This window comes from Charadrius vociferus, unplaced genomic scaffold (genome assembly GCF_000708025.1).
Source record: "Charadrius vociferus isolate BGI_N301 unplaced genomic scaffold, ASM70802v2 scaffold90, whole genome shotgun sequence".
NCBI classification, from domain to species: domain Eukaryota; kingdom Metazoa; phylum Chordata; class Aves; order Charadriiformes; family Charadriidae; genus Charadrius; species Charadrius vociferus.
Window position 1 is genome coordinate 6,349,183 of NW_009647222.1, and position 22,164 is coordinate 6,371,346.

At 40.1% G+C, this 22,164-nt stretch overlaps 1 protein-coding gene across 1 annotated transcript in view; it reads left to right on the forward strand.

Moving 5' to 3' along the window:
• SOX5 (SRY (sex determining region Y)-box 5) overlaps window positions 1-22,164 on the forward strand; it is a 254,825-nt gene that overhangs the window by 70,056 nt on the left and 162,605 nt on the right.

The following is a 22,164-nucleotide window of genomic DNA, read 5'->3' on the forward strand; positions in this document are numbered from 1 at the left end:
CACACCTGGCCATAATTAAGTAGTCTTTGTTTTTCTTTCAGTCTTAGCCTTGTTTTAACAAACATGGTGTAATGTAGTATTGGGGGGAGCTTATTAAAGAATTAACTTCAAGTAAAGTAAAGCCTGACTGCCTGGTAAACATGCCACCCAGTAAGAGACATTTATTTCAAGGCAAGTTCTAAACTGTTGACTGTTTTGGAACCTTGGATATCTCCCTTTACAGTAGGATTATTAATTTTCTTTGCCTTTTTTATTTTCTGTCATGTTCCCCATCCTGATTTTTTTTTTTTTTAATGGAAAGTTATGAGTACGTGAGGATTTTCTCAAGACTCCTAGAAACCTTGCCGTGTCAGGTTGACCATCAGATAAACTGGTTAATAAGAACAGATCCCCCAAATTAAAGCACTTCAATGGGGTTTGAATTGAAAAGAAAAACATTGAGAGGGAAAATGAAGGGAATGCAATATGGACATCATGCGGGATCTTGCTCTCCTTTCAGGTGGGAGCTAGCACAGCAGTTTTTAACAATCAGCCCTTGTGTGTTTGTGTGTTTTCCTTCCCTCCATGTTGTTTCACAGTTATCTGTTAGTAACAGCAGTATTATTACACACAGATTAAAAGACAGGCAGCTTTTAGGCTCCCTGACAGTTGGCCAGAGCTGAGATTAGAGATAAAAGTTAATCCCGTGAGGTAATAGCAAAAAAAGAGTACAAAGACATGAGATGAGCCGATAATGGTTTGTTTAGGTAAGAAGGCTTCCCTTGCCTTGGTGATTGGCTCTTGCTCAGTGGTGCTTTGAGTGATAGCTTCCCAAATCCTTTCGAAGGTTTGTAAGAGTTAGCAGTGGGCTGGGGAGAGAGCTAGGGGAAAAAATATGGCAGCCAGCAGTGGTAAAACATAATGAAATCATTCTAACCATAAATGGAAGGTGCCGGACCATGGGGGAGATGAGAGATGTTTTCTTCCACAGCTGCAGAGCTATTAGTCAGTTAACACTTGGACGGAGGGAGGTTAAAACAGTCTCTAAGTCGGGGTTTTAAATATCAAAGAAACTTATGTTTATGTTTCTTGTAAAGGGAAAATAACTTGAAAATGTAACAACACGAATATGACTGAGGGTGGTTAAATGTTAATAGTCTGAGAGATTTTAAGTTACATTTCTTTTAAGTTTCACTGGTTCCTGGCTGTTTCATTATACCTATTGCATGTTCAGAGAGAAGAGTTTTCAAAGATTTTCTTGTATTTCATATATTTAGGAATGCTCTTCAATCTGCATGACATCACAAATGAAATTCAAATAAATCCATCCCTTTATAGTCAAGTTATGAAGGCATATTCAGCAGAAGATTAGGAACATGAAACAAGTGAATCTTTACTTCTGTACAGCCCTATCATTTTGCAGCTAACGCAGATAAATATGTGTTTGAAATAGAAGCTATCTACCAACCACTGGCAATTCAGCACTTCACTGCAGTCTCAAAATTGAAGAGGTAGAAATTCATATCTTTGTTTTTTTAAACAAAGATTGATGAAAGCAGTAGCATTGTGATTCTTGAGTATAATAATAATATGGTTCTGAAATAACCAATTAGCAATCTAGAATTACTGGACCTGCCTTAAATTACTGGACCTTGGCTATTGCTAACACTAGGCTAAGAAATGAACTGAAATAAAAGTGTGCTGTATTAGAGTATCTAGCCATCAGAATTGATGGAAGAAAAAAATTGCCCTCAAATTTGCTTCTTTGTACTTCTCTTTTGATGAGGGCAGGGAAGTAGCATGAATACCAAAATGCACAATTATAAATGGAAGACCTCCAGAGTGACCATAAGAATGAGTTCCATAAGATACAATTTGTTCTAATCTCTGAATTTCTTTAGTTCCCCTAAGAATCTATTTCAAGGAGTCAGTAAATCAAACTCTGAATATTCTTCTTTTCTGTCAAGGATTGAATAGCTAGACATTAATTAATATCTCACTTGGAATATTAATGAAAATTATTTGTGTGATCACAATAAGGAGGTCTTGGAAGGAAAAGTGATAAGAAGGTTGGAAACTAACCAGCCAAATTTTCTCACTAAACTTAGAAGAAAGTAAAACCTGTTATTTTTTAGGATTTTTTTTTAATATTATAACAAAGTATTTCGATCACTCACCAGAGCGTTTGCCACTCTTCCAGTGTCTGTGGACTGTGGGATAGACTGGGCTAGTAACATTTGTAGATTAGTGTTCAAATTCATGAAATGTGAATTGTTCATATTCATCGTTCGAGAGAGCTCCTTTGCGGTTTGAGACAAAAATATTAGTTAGCAATCAGTAAGTATTGTACTATGTCCTCTTTCTGTACTTACACATAACTGAAGTGTTTGCAAGAAGCCATCTTACAGTGGAATGAAAACACCTCTCCACAAATCAGTAATACGGCGGTTTTACTTGAGAGGCTCGCCATCTTTTGGGAGATACCAGTTTCCTCCGAATAGAGAAGCACAGACTGCTGTAGCTACATTACAGAGCTGTAGGCTGTCATCTTCTGATACGTGAGATCCTAACATTGCTAAAGTAACACTAAGATGTCACAGAGGTAGTACGTCCTCCTACAGAACAGCGCATCTGGGGGTGTCTTGTGTGGTGACCAGACCTGCAGATACTTGCAAGATGCTAATTTGTGAATAGAAAGGGGTGGGAATTTTCACTTTCAGAATTTCCTGACAGAAAAAAAGAACATTTTCACAACAATATTTTCAAATTAGGCCTTTCTCTGCAGCAAGCGTTTGTCCAAGTATGATGCAGTTTTGCATCCTTCTCTCTCTGAAAGCCTGTAAACTTGCCAAGGTGTGTCATGTCCTGTTTTGTTGTTTTGGTTTTGGCCATAGAAATTGCAGCCCCATTTTCTCTTTTTTTGTGCTTGAATGAGCAGGAAAAAGAAGTCAGAGTTTGGAGAATGTCCTTTTCCAAAGCAGCTCAGCTGAGTTGCTTTTCCTTAAATAATTCTGAAGCTCCTTGCTTCAGGCTTAGTTAGATTAGTACAAAGTCAGGTTATGAAGTTGTAAGAAGTTATAAGAAACTGTGGTAACAAAATTTAGCCTTATTTTTTTTTCCTTTAAAACAATTAGACAAGAGAAGGAAACAGAAAGAAAAGTACCAGCCTCTCCACTTGCCAAAAGAATTGTCCTATTCCTCTCTTCTGTTCAGAGGTAATTCACGTTTTTGGATAACAACTTGCCATAGCTTTCATGAACAGTGCTAATATAATTTGTTGCTAATAGAATTTCATGGTGCACATAGCTTGCAGATAATTGGTTTAGGAGTAAATTGAGGGGAGGGTTTTTCTCCAGTCTCTCCTTTTTATCATTTGCTGCTACTATGTGTCATTCAGAGTCCAGCTCAATCAAGAGTCTATTACTGATAGCTGAACAATGTGGTGCCTACAGATCTTTTATGATGCAAAAGTGGGCAGTTGCATTGTGCGTGTTTCAAAAGGCATGACATAAAAAAAAGAACAAAAGAAAGAACTTTACATACAGGCTTTTAGATAGGAAAGTGATTCATTGGAAATAGGTTTTGGCTATAATTTACTTGTTTAGAATCCTAAATTGAGTAACAGAGCTTCCTGAAGATTTTCATTTTCTATTGAGAGACAAAGAAATGATGTGAAGTTGGGGTGTCTCTCCATTTAGTATGTCAGGGATACTGTGCTCCTCTAACAGTACATCTCAGTGCTTCACGTATCCCTAACTTTTCCCAAACTAAAGAAATGAGAAACGAAGATCATTTAAGATCCCTGCAGCACAGTTTGGTACCATCACGTGCAGTGGTCTTTGTAAGTAGCAGGGGTTGGTATTAGAAGCCGTAGCAGTCATCAGAGGGAAATACAGGTTATCCAAAACCTGTGTGAAAGTTTTTTAAAAAGCAAACCAAAACATTTTTTTGAAAGTCTTACCCCAATTAATGACTTTCTCTTGACTGAATGGGTTTGTTCCCTTTAGGGCTAGTGTACAATTTACATGGATAGCGTCTTTCATGTTCTCTTGAAGCAGGGCATATTGGGAAAAAACTTCCCTTTTCCATTGTTGCAGTCAGACTTTATGTAATGATGATGAGTTGATATAGCCCTCAGTTTAGATGATATTCAAGTATTCGTGCACTTTTTCTTGACATGATAATCTATGACTAAACAAGTAGATTCCAGAAAAATAGGGTTTTTTTTAAAAACATTTCGTCTGTATCCATTGACTCACATGGTGAAACATACCAGAGAAATATGTGTGTGTTTGTTGTGCTTTAGTACATTGGTCTGGACCAAAAAGATGAAGTCTCAAGCCCCAGGAAAGCGAGGGAGAATAAAAAATGTCCTCAAGTTTTTTTACTTGTCAGGATCAAAGTCTTTTATCTGAACTGTCCTATTCCTAATTGTAAAAAGCCACAAAGTTAAATGAAAATCAGCTTTGTGATCAGAAATCAAATTGTAATAAGTAAAATAAATGTAGCTTCACTGTGATACCATTGGAGATCTCCTGCCATACTGCTCGATTCCAAAGTTGTACCTTTCTCCCAGTGATACTGTACAGGCAAACAACAGTGATTCATGTTGTTATTGTACAACCCTTCACAAGAGCGTGTGCCTGGAGGTACAATCCGACCACTGATAAAATACCTTCACTCTGAACCAAACAGCTTTCGTATGCTGTATAGTATAAAATCAAAAGGTAAAATTTTGTCTCTGGTTTCTCTTACCATTTTGTATTAATAGGGCAGTAGGAAACAAATGAAAAAAGTAACAGGAATCCCTTTATCTCAAAAAGTGAACCTGTAGAAGATTTTGAGTCATTTTCTTTTTTTGCTGTTTTCAGAAACAAACTCCTGTACAGAGATGATCAATTTGATCAGAGAAAGTAGTCTTTTGCAAAAAAAAAAACAAACCCCAACTTTAAGCAAGATCTCCATCAGTCATTCACAGGAAGATGTAGGGGATTTTGGTTCTATTTTTTTCCAGTCTTTTCCAGCCTCCTACGCGTCTGGGTTATAGGTGGGGTCAAGTTGGGAAGCCTTAAAAATCAGAGAAGAATAAATTTTGGTATGTTTAACATTTATCCGAAAATAAGAAAAGCCCATTCAAAAGATTTTTTTTTTTTTTTTAGTGAGTGAACTTTCCTGATAGTTTAAGAGACCCAGGTGATTCAGGGAGTCTCAACAATGTCTACAATTTTAAGTAATTATCTGAACTTTCAGACTTTTAAAGGTTATTCCCGTCACTAGCGGTACAACACGTTCACCGTGACTGGCAACTTTAGGGAGCGTGCAGTTTTTACTCTATTGACTCTTGGCTACTGCTTTGTTCATGTGCTGCTCTGTATTCTTGACAGCAAATTGATTTAACTTGCAGCAGGAAAGAGCGTGTGTGTGCGCGCGAGTGCGCGAGCAAGCGCGCGCAGGAGAGCGCAGGAGAGGGGGAGAGAAAGAAATGCGCCTATATGAAACGTACCGGGGAGGGGAGCAAGGCGAGAATACTGAATGGCAACATTTAGGCATTGACTGTGACATTGTATTAACCTTTTTAATGGATGTATGTAATAAAGTGACATGTAAATGGAGCACAAGGGGAGATATGACACTATATCTGGAAAAGGATAAAACAGTCAGTGAATACTGGGCTATTATAGCAGTTTGCAAACCTTGGATAAACTCAGTCAGCGGTTGTATAATTGGTTATTCAATCCCGACCCTTGTTCACAGCTCAAAGCCAGGAACACTGAGACCTGTTGCCAATTTGAGTGAATGCAGTGACTGTACTCGGCCGGGGCCTAACACTGGAGCCAGGCCTTTTCCTGTGGGCTGGTTTCCACCATGTCTGGGACTGGCGCGGTGACAGTAGCCCTTTTGTTGTGAAAGGCTGGCTGGTACTCCCCTCCTTTGCAAAATGTCTAACAGCTACACAAATATAAGAAAATAGGAAAAGGGACTTACTGTAGCTTTTCTCTTACCGAGTTAAGCGTAGGGGCTTTGAAAAGCAGGCAAACTCCAAGCAATAAGGAAAACTGAAGCGTGTTCTGAAAAGTTATGGCCAGATAAGGAAAGCGCCATGTTCTTCCAATGTATGATAGGAACCGTGGAGAAAACTGGATTCTCTTAAACCATGTGAGACACAAACTGTACATGCAGAGTGACGTTCTCCTGCTCCCTTTCAAAATACTCACCCCAGCACGTGCAGTTCTCTCCCACCGCATGCTGAGCAGCCTGGGAAGCACGCTCTGGAGAAGTGATTCCTGCGGGCCCGCTGCGGTGGCCATTTGTACAAGCACAGGAGCATGGACCCACTCCATAAAAAGTTAAAAAATGTTGACCTTGTCGTCATGAGTTTGTTTGAGAACCGCTGGTATGGAGGTTTTCTCTCGCTTTATGGAGGCAGCATTGTATAAGCCAGCTGGAGATGAACAGAGAGCGCGTTACAACTACCCCAGTTCCCTCCACCCTCATCCCTACACACACAACTTTCCAGTAAAAGCAGGGAGATATTTATGGAATGTCCTGACTCAGAGGCCAGCTGTTTCTCTTCTAGTAAAATGGTAGTTAGAAATAAATCAGAAGAAGGTTTGATTTTGGTTGATGAAATAATGAATATTCAGTAATATATATAGAAGATGAGCCTAGATGAGCTAATGATCCCTTCTGGTTTCCAACTTGTTGTGAATGAATCTGCAGTGCTATGAATCTACAGCTTCTCTTTTCCCTTTCCTCCCTTTCCTCCTCTCCCTTTCCTCCCCACTTTTGTCTAGCTTTCAGTAGTGGCTTCTTCCTCCTTTAGAAGCTTCTACATGTACCATTGTAGCTTCTACATGTACCTAGGTTACACAGTATTATTTTCGTCATGTCATCAAACTATGCCACTTCAGAGAGAAGGGAGTTATTGACACAGTAGATTATGCATGATCTTTTTAAGTTACAAAATAAAATCGAGGTAATGGTTAAAAATTATATGCCTCTAGATCACAAAGAGATGGGCTCGGGGGCTAATCTCTTTGCCATTCTGATTTACTCTAGTTCAGAGAAAATAATACAGAGTGCCCGATTTAATGAAAGGCTGCAATTCAATCAAGAGGTTCTGCTGAGGTCATATAATATAAATGGTTACAGCACCTCTTGACTGAGTTACAGCCTTGATAATTCAGTACTTTGTTGTTATTTATGAGGGTAACTTTTCAAAGCAATCTGCATATCTCCCGCTAAAACCTGCTTTGAAAATTTTATACCATGATGTCATTGAAAAAGAATTTTTTTCTTTTGGTAAGAAAAGAAAAAAAAAACCACACCAACAAAATGAGAGGGGAAAGGAATGCATTGTTTTAGAATAGAAAATTAATCACTTGGAAATGGACTAGTTATTGTGAAGCAAATGCAGAAAGAGTATTGAACTTGCGATACATGAGAAAAACTACAGAAACTCCTGCAGAGGCTTTTAATGGAAAATACACCACACCATCTCATTATAAACACAGCTTTGGGAGTGAAGAGTTGTAGCAGTGGAGAAAAAGTGGCGTTAGGGAAATATATATTTTTTTGATAATCACAGTTAATGTAGCTCAGCCTTAATTGAAGTATTGTATGGAATAGCAGGAACACATTGTAGTAGGGACTCTTGGAATTTGGGTGTTTGGGGTGTTTATATGAAGAAGGATGTATTGCATGCTGGTGAAACTAGAATGGTTTAGTGGTCAGGAGAACTGCACTGAGTCCATTGAAGCCTGTCCCTATTGATGTTGAAAAATCCACTCAACATACACCTCATCTTCGTAATCCCCCAAATATTATCTGTGTTTTACATTACAATGTGATTATTGTCTGCAAGGATAATGCACCGATGTCTCCTTTAGGTCAGTGTTTCCAATGTAGTGAATTGTAGGTGTCTGGCTGGAGAATCTACACTTTTCTGTAGAAGAGTGAATATTTGAGTTGCCTCATTAATTTAATGTAGCGAAGAGACTGGTGGGCTTAAAGGATTTTGTAGTAGCCCCACAGAGAACTACCCAAATGTAATTTAAATAAGATAGAGGAAACTTTTTTCCTTTATTTTCTCTGAGTTAGAAATGTTCAAAGTAGTAATAGCTTCTTTTATATGTTTTAAACTTACAGAAAGCATCTGAAATACCTATGGAAACAAGTGTTTCAATTATATCAAGGCTTTGCAGAAGCCTAGTTTTCGTGCAGTGTGCTCTGGCAGCGCACACCTTTGGTGCTTCTTTTTTTTATCTCTAGCAAAGGTAAACGGGAGAGGAAAGAAGGATAAAAAGTACAACACATTACCTACCAAGTTTACCTACCAAGTAAGCCACAAATCACAGCTGAGCTACACTTCTTCAACTCTGAATTCTTGGAAAGCAAGATGAACTTCCTCAATTAATTGTTTTAGAATTTAATATCATTCACAAGATTCTCTGAGAATTGAAGAATGTCTGTTGCCAGATTTAGAACCAACTAATAGATTCCATCTAGATACAGTAGGAATTCCCAAATTTAGAGGTCAAGTTTCATAAAGATTTGAAAATGCTTGATTTTGGGATGGCTGCATTACATTTCTTCATTTCTTTTCTCTGCCTGAGTTAGAATGAGGTCAAGATACTTTTTTTTTTAATAATAAGAATCTATTATTTTGGTGAAGAAATATTGCAGTTGATTGAGAAATGCATATTTCTACTTTTTCTATTTTCCTTAATCCCCAGCCATATAATAAATTATATCCTGGCTCTTCTGTTACATATAAAGCAAAAGCTGGGGGTGCCATTTTTAGCATTGTTCCATTTTCCACTACCTACCCTGCCATTGTCACAAGGTTAGGGATAATGTATTCTATATTATGCCCTAGAGTGTGACCTTTACTTTTTTAATTAGGCTGCCTTTTCTGTATTCCTGATTCAGCTTGTGTTGAAATAACTGGAAAGACACTGTCTTAGATGTACCAGGAATTAGATGGGACCCTCCAGCTCCATCATCGGAAATACATGAGCTCAGGAAATACATGAGCAAATGGGAAAGTTTCCCGAAGGCATATGATGCTCTGTGAGAGACCTGGAAGGTTAGCTTCCATTTTACACCAAGTGTCTGTTAAGGCACTTCCATTTCTGTAGCAAGGGAGCGGGGAAGCTGTGTAAATCAGTGGTGTAGGGCTTAATGGCTGTGTTCCCATAACCAGGAGGCTCCGAGTTTAGTTCAGTGGTTAGAACATAGGGTAGAAGGGAAGCCAACACAGAATAATTATTTCTTTCTCTTCTGTTCCTTCCCGTAACCATTGTATTTTACGTGGCATTTGGCTGTATCTATTTGTCATTCATATGGCTTATTCCCCCCTCTGCCCCCCAAGTACATTGGAAAAAGCCGTTGAAGAGGGAAAGGGGGACGCGGGAAGGCATGATTGTATGGGTTTTGCCAATTGCAGCTCTTAAGACTTTGCTGAAAGCTGCAGTCATCACTGTGGTTATGTGATACAGAAATTTATTCCATCAGCTTTCAAGGTATAGACTGCTTTCATTTACGCCATAGCATCCCCCCAGGATTAAGTCATTTGTTGCTGTGGCATTCTCTTAAAGACTGGTCACAAAAGAGAACTTTCTGAACAATGGGCCTGTTATCCCATTCAGCCTTTTCTGATCTATTAAATTCCCTGTTACACCATTCTGCAATTACTCCAGAACCCACCTTCCCAGACCCCCCATTCTCAAGCAATCTGGGAATTTGCCCTTGTCGTTTGCCTCACTCCACAGGAGCCCCACATCCCTCTGTTTCCCCACCCCACTTTTCATATTGACTCTGGGTCCTTTTCTGTGCTTGGCATACTCAGACGTGTTTTGTATGACTCTCCTTCGTACCTGCATACCAGAGAAACATTTAATATATGCTTATTCAAAGACTTGTCTATCTTATTCAGAGAGAGGTAGGTTTGAAAGGGAAGATTTCAGTCCCAGTTTTATCTCAAGATGGAAAAAGAAAAGCTGAATTGCATGCAAACACCTCTTACTGGATACAAAATAAATCTGTGTGTAAACTATGTACTGTTGAGCACAGTGTCTGCAAAGAGAGGTAGGTACCATACATGAGAGGTCAATGTTAGTCACGAAATTAAATTGCAAAAGATATGATTCCATATAACAGTTTGATAATGTTATTGTTCAGAGAGAGTTCATTAAGCTATTTTAGATGTGTCAGTGTTAAAATTGAGGTACAGTTGATAATGGACTTGGATTAACTTCTTTCTTCACAGTAGCACCAACCGTTCTCTGACTGAAGTAATTTCAGTGCAAACATTAAAATTTAGCTGAGGGTCTTAGGACCTGGAGATAGTTTGCATCAAAGTTCAGCGCTACCCCATAAAGATAAAGACACGAGAAGACAGAGCCAGGAACTGCCATAGTAAAGCTGCACAGATCTGTTCTTTGGGTTCTTTCACAGATCTGTTCTTTGGTCCAATATGCTCTTCATTTAGAGATTTGATCTTTATTTGAAGGAGCTATCACTCCCCAAAAGCACCCACTTTTACTGTCAGGAGGATCGTTCTTCGATCTTGCAAGATTGCATTCCTGAGTTATAGGTCCAGCTCCTCACAAGGATTTGTCTCGCCAATTCTCAGATCATGCATTATGATCCCTATGTCCTGTTCCTTTACTCAGTTATAACCCAGTTAATGTTTAAGATGATAGTCATAGAGGGAAGTTTGGATTCGTTTTTTCTTTCAATAGGTAGCTGTGGTCCCATTGAGAGTTTTGAATATGACGTCAGAGTCTTAGAAGAGATAGAGCAGTGATTAGAACTTCAGATTCATAAAGAGCCATGTTGTACGCTTAGGTGATTCACTGCTTTCTGTACCAGTCAGAGCTTTTCCGAACATTCCTTGTTCTTTTTGTAAGCATGGAAGGTAGAAATAATCAAGACGAGAACACAGATATGAAGATCACTGGTACCAGGTTTCTGTGTGATAAAACAAAGTGCAGCTTCTGCGCATTTACAGCAGTAGCCAGATGTCTCTTACCACCACACCTCAGAAGCAGAGATTGAATAGGATTCTGAACTGCAGATGTTGCAGAGAAGGTGGTTCTGTCTTCGACTGAATTTCTTTGTCCTGCTTCAGTTTGCTGATCTTGTGGAACTATGCAGGTGAATTCTTTGGAATTGCAAAAAAGAACTGGTTTTATTTCTGGGAAAGACCTCATTTCAGTCATCCCCAAGCACTTGAGGCAGGCCTCCTCAAACAGGTAGTTCGAGAAATCTGGGAGGATGAGTGCACCTACTCCTCCCTTGTTTTCCGATGGAACAAATTAGCTCCCAGGGTGACAAGGACAAATTTGTTGGACAAAGAGGGAGAAGGCTAACTCTAGGTGGCAGTTGATGAGATTGGTAGCACAGAGGTGAGGGGACTTTCTTGTTTCAGAGTAACTTCCCTTCATTGGAGGAAATGTTGACATTCTTCATCTTTCTGGGGTCTGTATTCTTTTTACCAGAATGTAGTGCCTCTTGATTGTCGTCATTGTGTAAAGAACTGCTTAGTGAACGACCCTAATCCTTGGGAAGATATTCTGTTCCTGCCCTTCTTCACTGTCTTTGGTGATTCGTGAAGCTATCCTGAATGCAGATGATCGGACACCTGTTTGCAGAGGAAGTTGTATCATCCTAAGGTGAATGGAGGAAGTCTAAGTTTTCTTTTAGTCTGAAAAAGTTCTCCTGCGGGATATGAGTAAGATTCCTCTCTGATAAAAAAGAAGTAAGATTTTGTCCCTTGAAAGTGCTGACAGTGATTTGAAGGCATAGTTTATGCTCGAATCTAAATCCTATTGTCTTTTCTGATAACAGAAGTTCATGTTATAGCTCTTTACCTCCTCTCTTTCATGTTTTCCCAGGCTGCTGCAGTTATCTGTTGGATGTCTGGGGAATGGGGCATGTCGGTGTTTGTGCGACCGTTTTCAATAGTCAGGGAGTAGCTGCAAAGTTACCCTGACTCTCCTACTCCTTCAGTGTATTGTGTAATATAAGTACATTTTGGATTTTGACAAATGAGTCCCCTTTCTTACTCTTGTTCTTTCCTTGTTCTCAGTATTGTTTTCTTTGTCGCTCTTTTCTTTTCCCCTCTTTGACTTTTCTGCTTTTACTTTCTGACTTTCCTTTCCCCTTGTCTAGAACTATTATGTTAAAGAGCTATGCATAATGGGGTTTCTCTGATTTCTCTTTACTTGTTTGGGGATTACCTGTCACAACTGTTACATGGCTGAACCACCCATGTATCTTGATGTTATTCCCTAACTCAGGAAGAAAAATGCTCGATCAAAAGGAAACCCAATGTATTTCCTCTCCCTATTTACGCCGAAAATAACAGAGTCCAAAAAATCCGTGAATGGAGACAAGTGAGAACAAACAGAACAAGTTGTCAGGGCAGATGGAATGCTGTACTTCGGTGGAGAAGCCTGTGTGCAAATCTTGGAAGATTATTTTAAGCAAGTCCAAAGATGACATTAGCTTTAATAATTTCTACTTAATTTGACATAATGATTCCACGCAAATATCATTTACATCACAACTAGCAGGCTGATTTACTGTGAGACTACCTGCACTTCAGAAGCTTTGATTTATAGTGTACATCTTTTTTTTTTATTATTATTATTGTTCATATCTTTCTGGCATCTGGCAATCGATGATTGAGATTTTGTTTTCACATATGTTGTGCAAGAGGAGTTCAGGATGTGTAGTTGTTTAGCATCAGGCGTATGTGCTTTAATTCTCACTTCCAGTAGTAAAACAGTCTGCCATAATTTTAAGAGAATAGACATCTGAGCCTCCTATGTGTTTTCTTGGTTGTTTCAGGGGGATATCCTTTGCAGTTTTCTATTTTCAGGTTTTTTTAATCCTTTTAATGGTTTTATTAACATCCCAAATGAGCATTTTATGGTTCTCTCAATGTTATCATTAGGTTCAAATTATAATAGTACACATTTACTCTAGGAAGTACATAGGCAATCTGATGACTGTAGCCCTTTCACTCCACAATTATGTCAATTTATAATTTAAATAAATAGGTCTAGATGATCAAAAGATATACATGCTCTTCCTTCAATTTGGAAACATATGACTCTAAAGCAACCTGTTCCATGATATGTCAATAGTTTGATGGTTTTTAGCATTGTATGTTCAACTTCCAAGTGTATTTGCACTTCCAGGTGACTGGCTTGCTGGTGTACTGATTTTGTTTGGACATGGAATTGCCTGATCTGTCTTCATATTTACCTGATTTGCCAGGACAGTAGCAATCCAGGGTTTGCATTTGATCGAGCTTATCTGTTATATACAGTTTATTAATTGAGTAACCTCAACCAGTAAATAAATGTGTACGAATGTGCATATTCATTATTAGGATCAGAAAACGTTTTGGCACTTTTTTTTTTTCTCCTAGCAGTAACAGGTCTGAGTGCATCATTTAAATAGGTTCTGTCACTTTCATTTAAGGGGAAATTAACTTTTCTTCCTCCTTCCATTGTTCTCTGAAGAGGATTATAACATGGTCGGTGAAATGCTAAGAAGGCTAAAGAAAAATTACGTTAACCTCAAAAGAAGGAATGTCTTACTTATTGCCTAACCTTGTGATTATTCTGCAAAAACAGATACTGGGAGGGGGGAACCTCTTCTTTCTGTCCAACTTCCACCTCCCTTTACTCTCGCTGTCACTCCTGGCAGTGTAACTAATGGTCATATCTGGATCCAGCCCTCCCCACCTCCGCTCCGCTGACATCATAAATTATCCAGATCTAAATGGACAACATTCATTAGCTGTGCACTTTACAGAAAGAGCCAGCTCAGGAGCTAAGCGCTCGCCCATTTTTATTAAAAGTTAAAAAGCTCCTTGCTGTCACGGAAAGGGGAGGTTGGAGGAGGTACAATGGAGGACAGTGCCGCAGAGCTAATAAATAAAAATAATAACTATTACCATTGGTTGAGTGACCCGGGGAGAAGAGCACTACCGAGCCATTTGTTGTTCCCTTTCACTTGTCAACAGCAGTGGCTTAAAAGCCTTTGCCATTGTTCGGGGTCTAATAGCACCTGTTGGGAAGATAGGAAGACAGCTGTCAAAAAAAAAAAAAAAGAAAAAAAAAAAGAAAAAAAAAAAAAAGAAGAAAAAAACAGGGTGGGGGAGGAGGGTGGAAACTGATGATTAGTTCAGTAACATGCACTTCGGTGCAGCTGCAGCAGGACATTTTGGGGCTTCCATTGGGAAGTGAGGCTTTTCCCCCCACAGCCGGTGGGGTATCCCGGCGCTCGCTGGGACAAGCGCTGGCGGAGCCCAGAGCACCCAGGGGTGCCGGGCGAGGGGACTGGAGCCATGCCTGCCCATTTCCGAGAGCAGTGAGAGTTAACCAAAAAAAACCCCAAACCCCAATCCAGGCCTCAACAGCGGAAGTTGCGGCTTTATGACGAGAGTGCTTGTTTCACTTTCTTTTTTTTTTTCTTTTTTTTTTTTTTTTTTTCTTTTTTTTTTTTTTTTTTAATTGCTTTCTTGTATTGGCAAATAAGGTTCCTCTTCCCTCTTTGTCAAGGTCAAGGTGGCATGTAAGGTAGGCCGAGAGGGAAGGAGCCCCGGGTACCAGCAAGTCCCTTTGCAGCTGATCATCCAGGGACCGGAGACATACACTTTTTGGTGATGGGAAATAATGGCTGTGGCAAAGGCTGAAAGCTAGGCTATTTAGAAAATTGTCTTCTCGGCTTCATCACATATAGTCCTTGCTTTTGTCATTTTGAGGAAAATTATGAGCACTTCAGGACTCATTTTTTTTCCATTTTTAAAAAAGTGGCTTTGAGATTTTCAGGTAAAATGCTATAGTAACTGTATGTGAAGGGCTACATTGTTGCAGTTGAAGTTGGGATTTGAGAAGTGGAGGGGTTGAGCTGCAGAAGGATTTCCTTGAAATTCTAGCCAAACACTGTAGTTCTCAATTTATGTTTTACGGTTATTTAGATTATATAGTTTTTGGCTCTCTTGGGGGTTTGTTTTAGGGTTTTTTTTGAGAAAGCATTTAATTACTTAAAAAGAGACAGGTCAGCACAAAAGATCTTTTCTGTCAAAGGATAAACTGGAATCTTCCTAGAACATCTTCAATGATGTGTCAATACCCATAAAAAGTTAGTGTATAGTCATCTCGTTGAATGCTTTTTTTAAGCCCTCTTGCTTATTAAGGATGGGCTGAAGATGTAAAAAAATTAGCAGACCAAAAACATTGCCCTCTGTTAATATTAACAAGATATTATGGTCCCTTAATTAGAAACTGGCTCTTTCGGTAGCGCTAATACAAAAATGTATTTCAGGGGAATATGTACTTCAGTGGAGTATCTCTGTCTAACTGAGACAGAAAAATAAAACTGAAGTGAAATTTAATGGTATTTAATTCCAGATGTCTCTGTTTTTATGTTGTTACTCTTGAAATAGTCTCTGGAAATATTAAAACATCTTTGTGGTTTCAGAATTTGAGTGAAGCTCAGGCTTGGTATAGTGCCTCCTTCTGTCAACTGACACAGGTTTTTTTGCTGGGTGGACCACTCCTGAGAAAATCAATTCCTTCTTTCATTTAGAGGGGCCTGGAATTAAAGAGGCATTAGAAGGTTGAAGAACATAGATTAAGACAAAACTCTCTTTTTTCATGCACAGGAGAATTTTTTTTTTTTATTTTACTATTGCCCTTCTTTTCATGAGGTTTCCTACTGGTGTAATTGTAACATCAATGACAAATGAAAAGGTTGCTCTTCAGGTGTTTGAAAGCGAGTGACTCTGTTTCATTTATTACTTTTGTATGTCAGAAAGGTGCAGGGAATGCTTTTAAAATTTAGCTTATTTTTTAAAGTTTGGTGAGGTTAAATAACTTGCTTCCTTCTTGTCTGTTAATTTAATTAGAGTCAAAGAAGATGGTGGTAGTGGGGATTTGGGATCATTCTAAAGATCGTGTATGCTGAAAAAGATGTTCCAGCAACAGTTGTGCCAGTGCAATGCCGCATTTGGCAGAATGCGTTCACGACCAGCTTTTGCGGCCAACTCACTGGCCTGGATCTCCAAAGGCAGTCGGGAGCCTAATTCCTTTCCAGAATGAGATTTATGCTCCTGAATGCCTTTGGGAATCCAAAGCACTGAGTCCCAACAAATTTCAGTGACAAAAGATATATTGTCCTGTGGATGGCATCCAGTGCCATTCACAGCGCCTCTGTGTGCCCTTCTCTGGGGGACACAGTTGCTCTGCTGCAGAACAGGAAAGGCAGAGATTGAATCCATTCTCCACTGTAAGGACCGGCCACATCCTACTGTATATTTGCAAGGACAAGGATTTAGATGGAGGGTAACTGAGCAGTGACTGCAAACTATGCTGTTGCAGTGTTTCCTCAGAATAATTAAGCTGTAGTGGTTTTGGGGGTATCCTGCAAGTAACGCAGCCCCATCCCTATGCAAATCTGACGCACCCAGCCAATGGCTCCAGGCTTGATGTGGAAGGCCGGATTCACGGAGGTGTGAGTGGAGCACGCCACTGTCCAGCTGCCCTGGCACACAAATAGGAATGCCACCCCCACCACAGTGGAACAGGTGGCAATTATCATATAGCAGCTTGCAACCCTAGATTATTGTTGTTTAGAGAGTGGTCGACATAGACTTAGTAGCCTTGATGGGGTCTGTTGTCACTAAGGCATGTAAGGCAATGAAGGATGCGCTCTACAAGGTAGCGTGCTGGCTGTAACAGAGATTGAGCTGGAATTCCCTGTTGTTCTGAGGTGAGAGTGGGGATGCAGGCTTGTTCCCTAACTCAACGCTGTGTTCGTGAAAGAGGTGGTTTTGTCGGGTGTGCAGGCCTCAGAGAGGCTTCATGGACATTTTATTGATGTAGACATTGTCGGTCCAGAAGAGTGTACGACAGACACATGTTTAGAAATACCTGAATTCTTCACGTTCTGAAGGCAGACTCTGTTCAGAAGCTGTGTACCAATAAAGGGGATGGAAGCTGAGAAAATCTTGACTGTTGCCTGTGTATCCCCAAAATGAACATCAGCTCTGCTGCTGGGAGATTGAAGGACTGGCAGAAGGTATTACATGACAGGCTTGATTTCTTTGCATTGTATGTGTCATATCTGGAGTGTGACACTGCTCCTGGAGTAGGTGATCATTTGTTGAAACAAGACAGCCTGAAAAGTACACAGCTAACGGTGCAACTGCCAGTGCATTCAGGTGATGGAAACTATTAAAATTTCAGACAATAGCCTGACTGTTCCTGAGGGTGTAGTTGAATGAGATGCTGGTTTTGGCCGCAAACCTAGCTTAAGAAGTCCCCGTGCCCTCCCCCTGTCCTGCTTAGCCATGTGTTCCTGCCTTGTGCTGTGGTTTGCTGGCTCCTTGCTTACATACTAAGGGATAATTAGTTCAACAACTGGTAGTATAGTGTATCTGAAAACTACTTGAACCTTTTCTTCCTAATAAATGTCCTTGTGTTTTTAGATAACTTTCTTGTAAGACTGGCGGTATGCATTGGTGAGCAGTTGTAAAAATAACTGCTTGTATATTTCTAGATAGAGTAAAATCATGTTTTTAGTGGCATTCATAGATTACTGATTTTGATTTTTAAATCTTGAATAATGTACTTACTGTGCTACGGAACTTTTTTTGGCTATGTGAATTATTGGGTTTTTTAGCACAAAAAGCCGTACTCTTGTGCCAAAGATCACAATAAAAATGTCTTATCATTCATACAGTGTATACTTCATTAATGCAGCATGATGGGTATGGCAAAAGAGAGCCAGCAACTTGAAAACAACTCTTGTATTATTAAGCATACGCAAAATTATGCAAGTATGTGCAGCAAGACTACTATGGTAACCTGATGTCATTGTGCACCACAGGTAAAACTATGGTCACCTGTGGACACAGAAGCTGATTTTGTCCTCTGTAATAAAATGCTGTGGGAGCTAGCATCTGGCTGGGGTGGGACTGGAGATTCCAAGAGCAGGAAGGCTGGTTATCCCTGCCAGAGAAGGGAGCTTTTTAGTAGGTTTGGAAGCCACCCATGGACATATGTAGCCCAGCTGTTTTCTGCACAGTGGTTGTGATGGAGTGGTGTAGTAAGAGTCATGCTATGATGTTCTGGCTAGAGCACCGTAGCTTCCTGATATCTCATCAAAACTTGAATACTTTGTTCAGCTCTGTGACACAGTTTATGCCCGAAGACCAAAAAAACATTTTGTGTATTAAAAAAAACCCAAACAAAGAACCCAACAGCATGCTAGTTTCTGCCCAGTCAGAGAAGCCCCAGGTAGTATTTCACTTAGCACCACATTTTTGCTTATCACACCTGAGCGACTCTTGTCCTACATTTGAACACTACATTTATAGAGGTGTTCCCTACTGTCTTCTCCAAAAGTCTAAAATGCTTTTAGACTGGTGAAAAATTGCCGTACTGCCTGGAAGGCAAGAGAAAAATGTATGTTGTGTGGTCTTTGATTTCCAAATTTAAATACTTTCTGTGTTGTGCCTGCTCATGATTCATAGTGTCTTGCCTAGCTGCAAGTAGTTCCCTAAAAGCATGATTCTGTTGATGGAGAACCATATGTGTATGCAGATGCTGTATGTCTATGTAACCTGCTGATACCAACCATTTCTTCATAATAGTTGCTTTATTTTCTTCGCTATGAAAGTTGTTTCTGATTTTGTATAGGTAAGACCTCCGAAATAAAAAACGGGTGCATAGAAAAAGAAATTTCTTGTGTCTGTATATGTGCTTCTCTGCTCTTTTAAAGGAAGAGTGGAAACCTGCCCTTCATCTTGTTTCCTGATTTAAACCGTAAAGGGTTAGTTGTGGTGCAGGAGCACAGAACAGAGTGCCAGGGGGGTGGCGTGTCGATAGGTGAGGCTTGAAGAAACGGTGAGTGGAACTGTGGCCAACAGGTGTAACGTATTTATGACCGTAGCAGAAGAAAAGGGTGAATAATGGATGGAGGGTAGTTGCCAGCTCTTTCATAATATAAAGGAAGGTGCTTGCCAGAAGTGGAAGGTATATCAGCCAATGCTAAAGTTTATTCATGATCATTTGTGCCGACCAAATACTCCTTCCTCTAGGAATGACATGTGTTGGCAGGCAATGTCTGGTGGTCTGGCTGGGTATCGAGCAACTCCTGGCTTCTCTCCACTCTGCTACACTTCATGTCATCATCCTTGCTGAGGCCAAACATCTTTCTTTTACTTTGTTATAAGGAGTCTTTCTATTTCATCCCAAGACAAGAGCTGTTCACAGTAGCTGCGGAGGAGGGAGCACTTTGGGCATCTTCTTGGGAGAGCACCCATGCTCAGACACTCAGACACCGTGCCAGTGGGAGGCTCCAGGAGTCATATTGTTCCTCTGACTTGTGGTGGAGTTACGTCAGCCTCCTTCCCTTTTATCGAAGTTGTCTCTTCTTTATAATGTCAGAGCTTTGCTCTCCCCATTCCTCTTCAAATATGGCTCTTCTGGAAGTGCTTCATGTGGAGAGACCCCATCCCGCACCTTGTTACAGCATGATGGAATTACATTCCTTTCTCTGGAAGCAGGCAGCTGCATGAGACTGAAGTTTGCTTTTAGTAAATAATCAGCAGGAGCAGAAAGAGGTAATAAGAAGAGATTTGGCAGTGAAGACCATTCTAAGCTTTTATAAGTGAATTTCCAGGACTGTGGCCCTGGAGCATGGATTGAAAAGAGCTACCGGAGAGGTTAGGCCTGAAGGGAACGCTGCGCTGTGGGACTGTGTTTTTGGACGGCTGCCGAGGCAGGTTCAGGTACACAGGCATCTGTGCTGCCACTGAATTGAGAGTAGGATTAAGTCACTCCCAAAGGGGAGTTACAGTGCCTGAAAAAAAAAAAAAAACCAACTTCTGGAAGTAAGACTATATTAAATAGAAGTCTACCAGACAGTGCTAAAAATGGTGCCTCTTACTATGGCTTTGTATCCTCGGCCGCTTGCTGGAAACAATCCGCTCCTTTCTCAGCGTGAAAACGTTAAGTCTTTTAAGTAAAGAAGTCAGTGAAGCTATATTTAAACATCAAATGCAGAAGTAGAGGGGCAGTGGCGTGCTTGTTAGCATACAAGAAGTTAGATTAAAAGGCGATTTTATGTTAATTTGCTTAGCTGCTTCGCTTTCCGGTACTGTCAGAGCGATTCAGCATATGTATACGTGTGCCCAACACGTATGGGTGTACACGTGCATCCGTATGCGCAAATCAGAGCAGATAACGTGGGACTATTACACCACCGAGCAAGTGGTTTGATTCCGTGCGCTGAAGGCCTGTGTGAGAATTACTGGCTGCTGGCATCGGACTCCAGGTCTCATTGTTGCGGATGAGGGAGTCAGCCTCCATGGTGCTTGGCACGGGAGGCATGGAGGGAGGGAGGGAGGGAGGGAGGGAGGGAAGGAGGGAGAGGGGGGGATTGCCATACGCAGTGATGCGAAGAAGCATATGCGAGCAACAGAGGCAAGGGTGAAACAAGAAAAACAAAACACGCTGTAAATATCTCTAGAAAGAGCTAATGACTGATAAATGTGCTGAATGGAGACAGCAGAAATCAATTTTGTGGATTAATTTGTATCTCTATTAATTCAGTCAGTCTCCTCTTCGCCAACATTTACTTAATGATTCCTGTTCTTTCCCTCGGTCTTTCTCTTTGGTGCCCTACCGGTAATCCTCTTCTATAACCACACTTAACGCTTTTTGTAGTGTTTCTGGAAGGAAACTTTCCCAAACATTAACGAATGTTTTCCCAAACATTCATAAACAACCCCTGAACAACCCTTCTGTAGATGTATTCATACTGTGCTGTGGATAGACTTGGAATTGTTTTACTGTGTGCCGTAGGACCTATGCTGCAAATAGATAATGGGGGGGGTCTTCTTAGCTCAAGTGGGGCTCAGAAAAAGAAGTGGGGCTAATCCTGGGTTCCTCTCAAAGATGGAATTAGGAGACGTTCTGAAGAGTCATGATACTCAGAACGGCAGAGCGCTCTGCAAAAAGCTTTATGGAAATGCTTATGTAGATTATCGTTCAGATATAGTTCAGATTTTGGATGTAGCAACATTGTCCCAGTGAATCCGAGAGGAGAGGAGTAGGGATTAGGCATAGAAATTGCTGTGTGCAGGCCACCTTTCCCAATTTCAAGCTGCACATTATATGTGCAAGCATTAAAAGTTTTACTGACTTTCTAGTAAATCCAGAGAACGAGCGCTTGGCAAACAAGATACAGTGTTTATTTCTTTTCTTAATTTGAGAGCATCATCTTCCCAATGAAGTCTAAAAAAGAACTGAACAAAAGATGACTTTGTTTCTGCATAATTGGTGAAAGCTCTACAGCTGTAACCTTTTAAACAGTTATTTTTAAGATGTGTAAATTTCAAATCTTTTTTTAATGGGGCACATAAATGACATAATAAATGTTTGTTTCCAAGATATGGTGCATAATGTGTTTCACAAGCAGTTACTGAAATGTGATAGGTTGAGTATATGAATAGCATATTTTATGTAAGTACAATATGTTAACACGGTATATAATAGAATTAAACTAGCTGTAATTTAATATAGCTCTTTAGCTCTGTAAAGCTATAGGGGTGGGGAAACTATTGTCTTTCAGAATTAAAGTTCTTTTTAAGTATTAGCAGAAGGACGATTATTTGCTGATTCTATATCAAAACTCTGTTGAAGTGCCTTATGTAAAAATTGCAGCTTGAGTCAAGAGAGGTTTGAAACTAAGTTAGTACGTCAATTAAATATGATTACATGGGTTTTTTTGGAGGAAAAAAAAACCCTATATAATATTATTTTAAATAGTTAACATACAGTATTTCAACAGGGGAAACGCTGATTAGATCACCACAATCTATTTTATGCCATCAGGAATGCTGAGGGGCTTATAATCGTGTTAAATTTTCATATTACTCATATTCACACATTAATGAACAGATGCATTGTTACTATTGGGATTTTGCCACTTGGCCTTTCACATCTCTAATCACGATTCCCCACTGCGATCTTTAACCGTTCTCGCCGAAATTCAGGCATTGATAACATGCCCGTCCCTCCCTCGCCTTCATTATCCTCCGCTCGTTTCGCCGCCGGAATCACCGGCGGAGTCAGGTTGCGGCGGGCGGGGGGG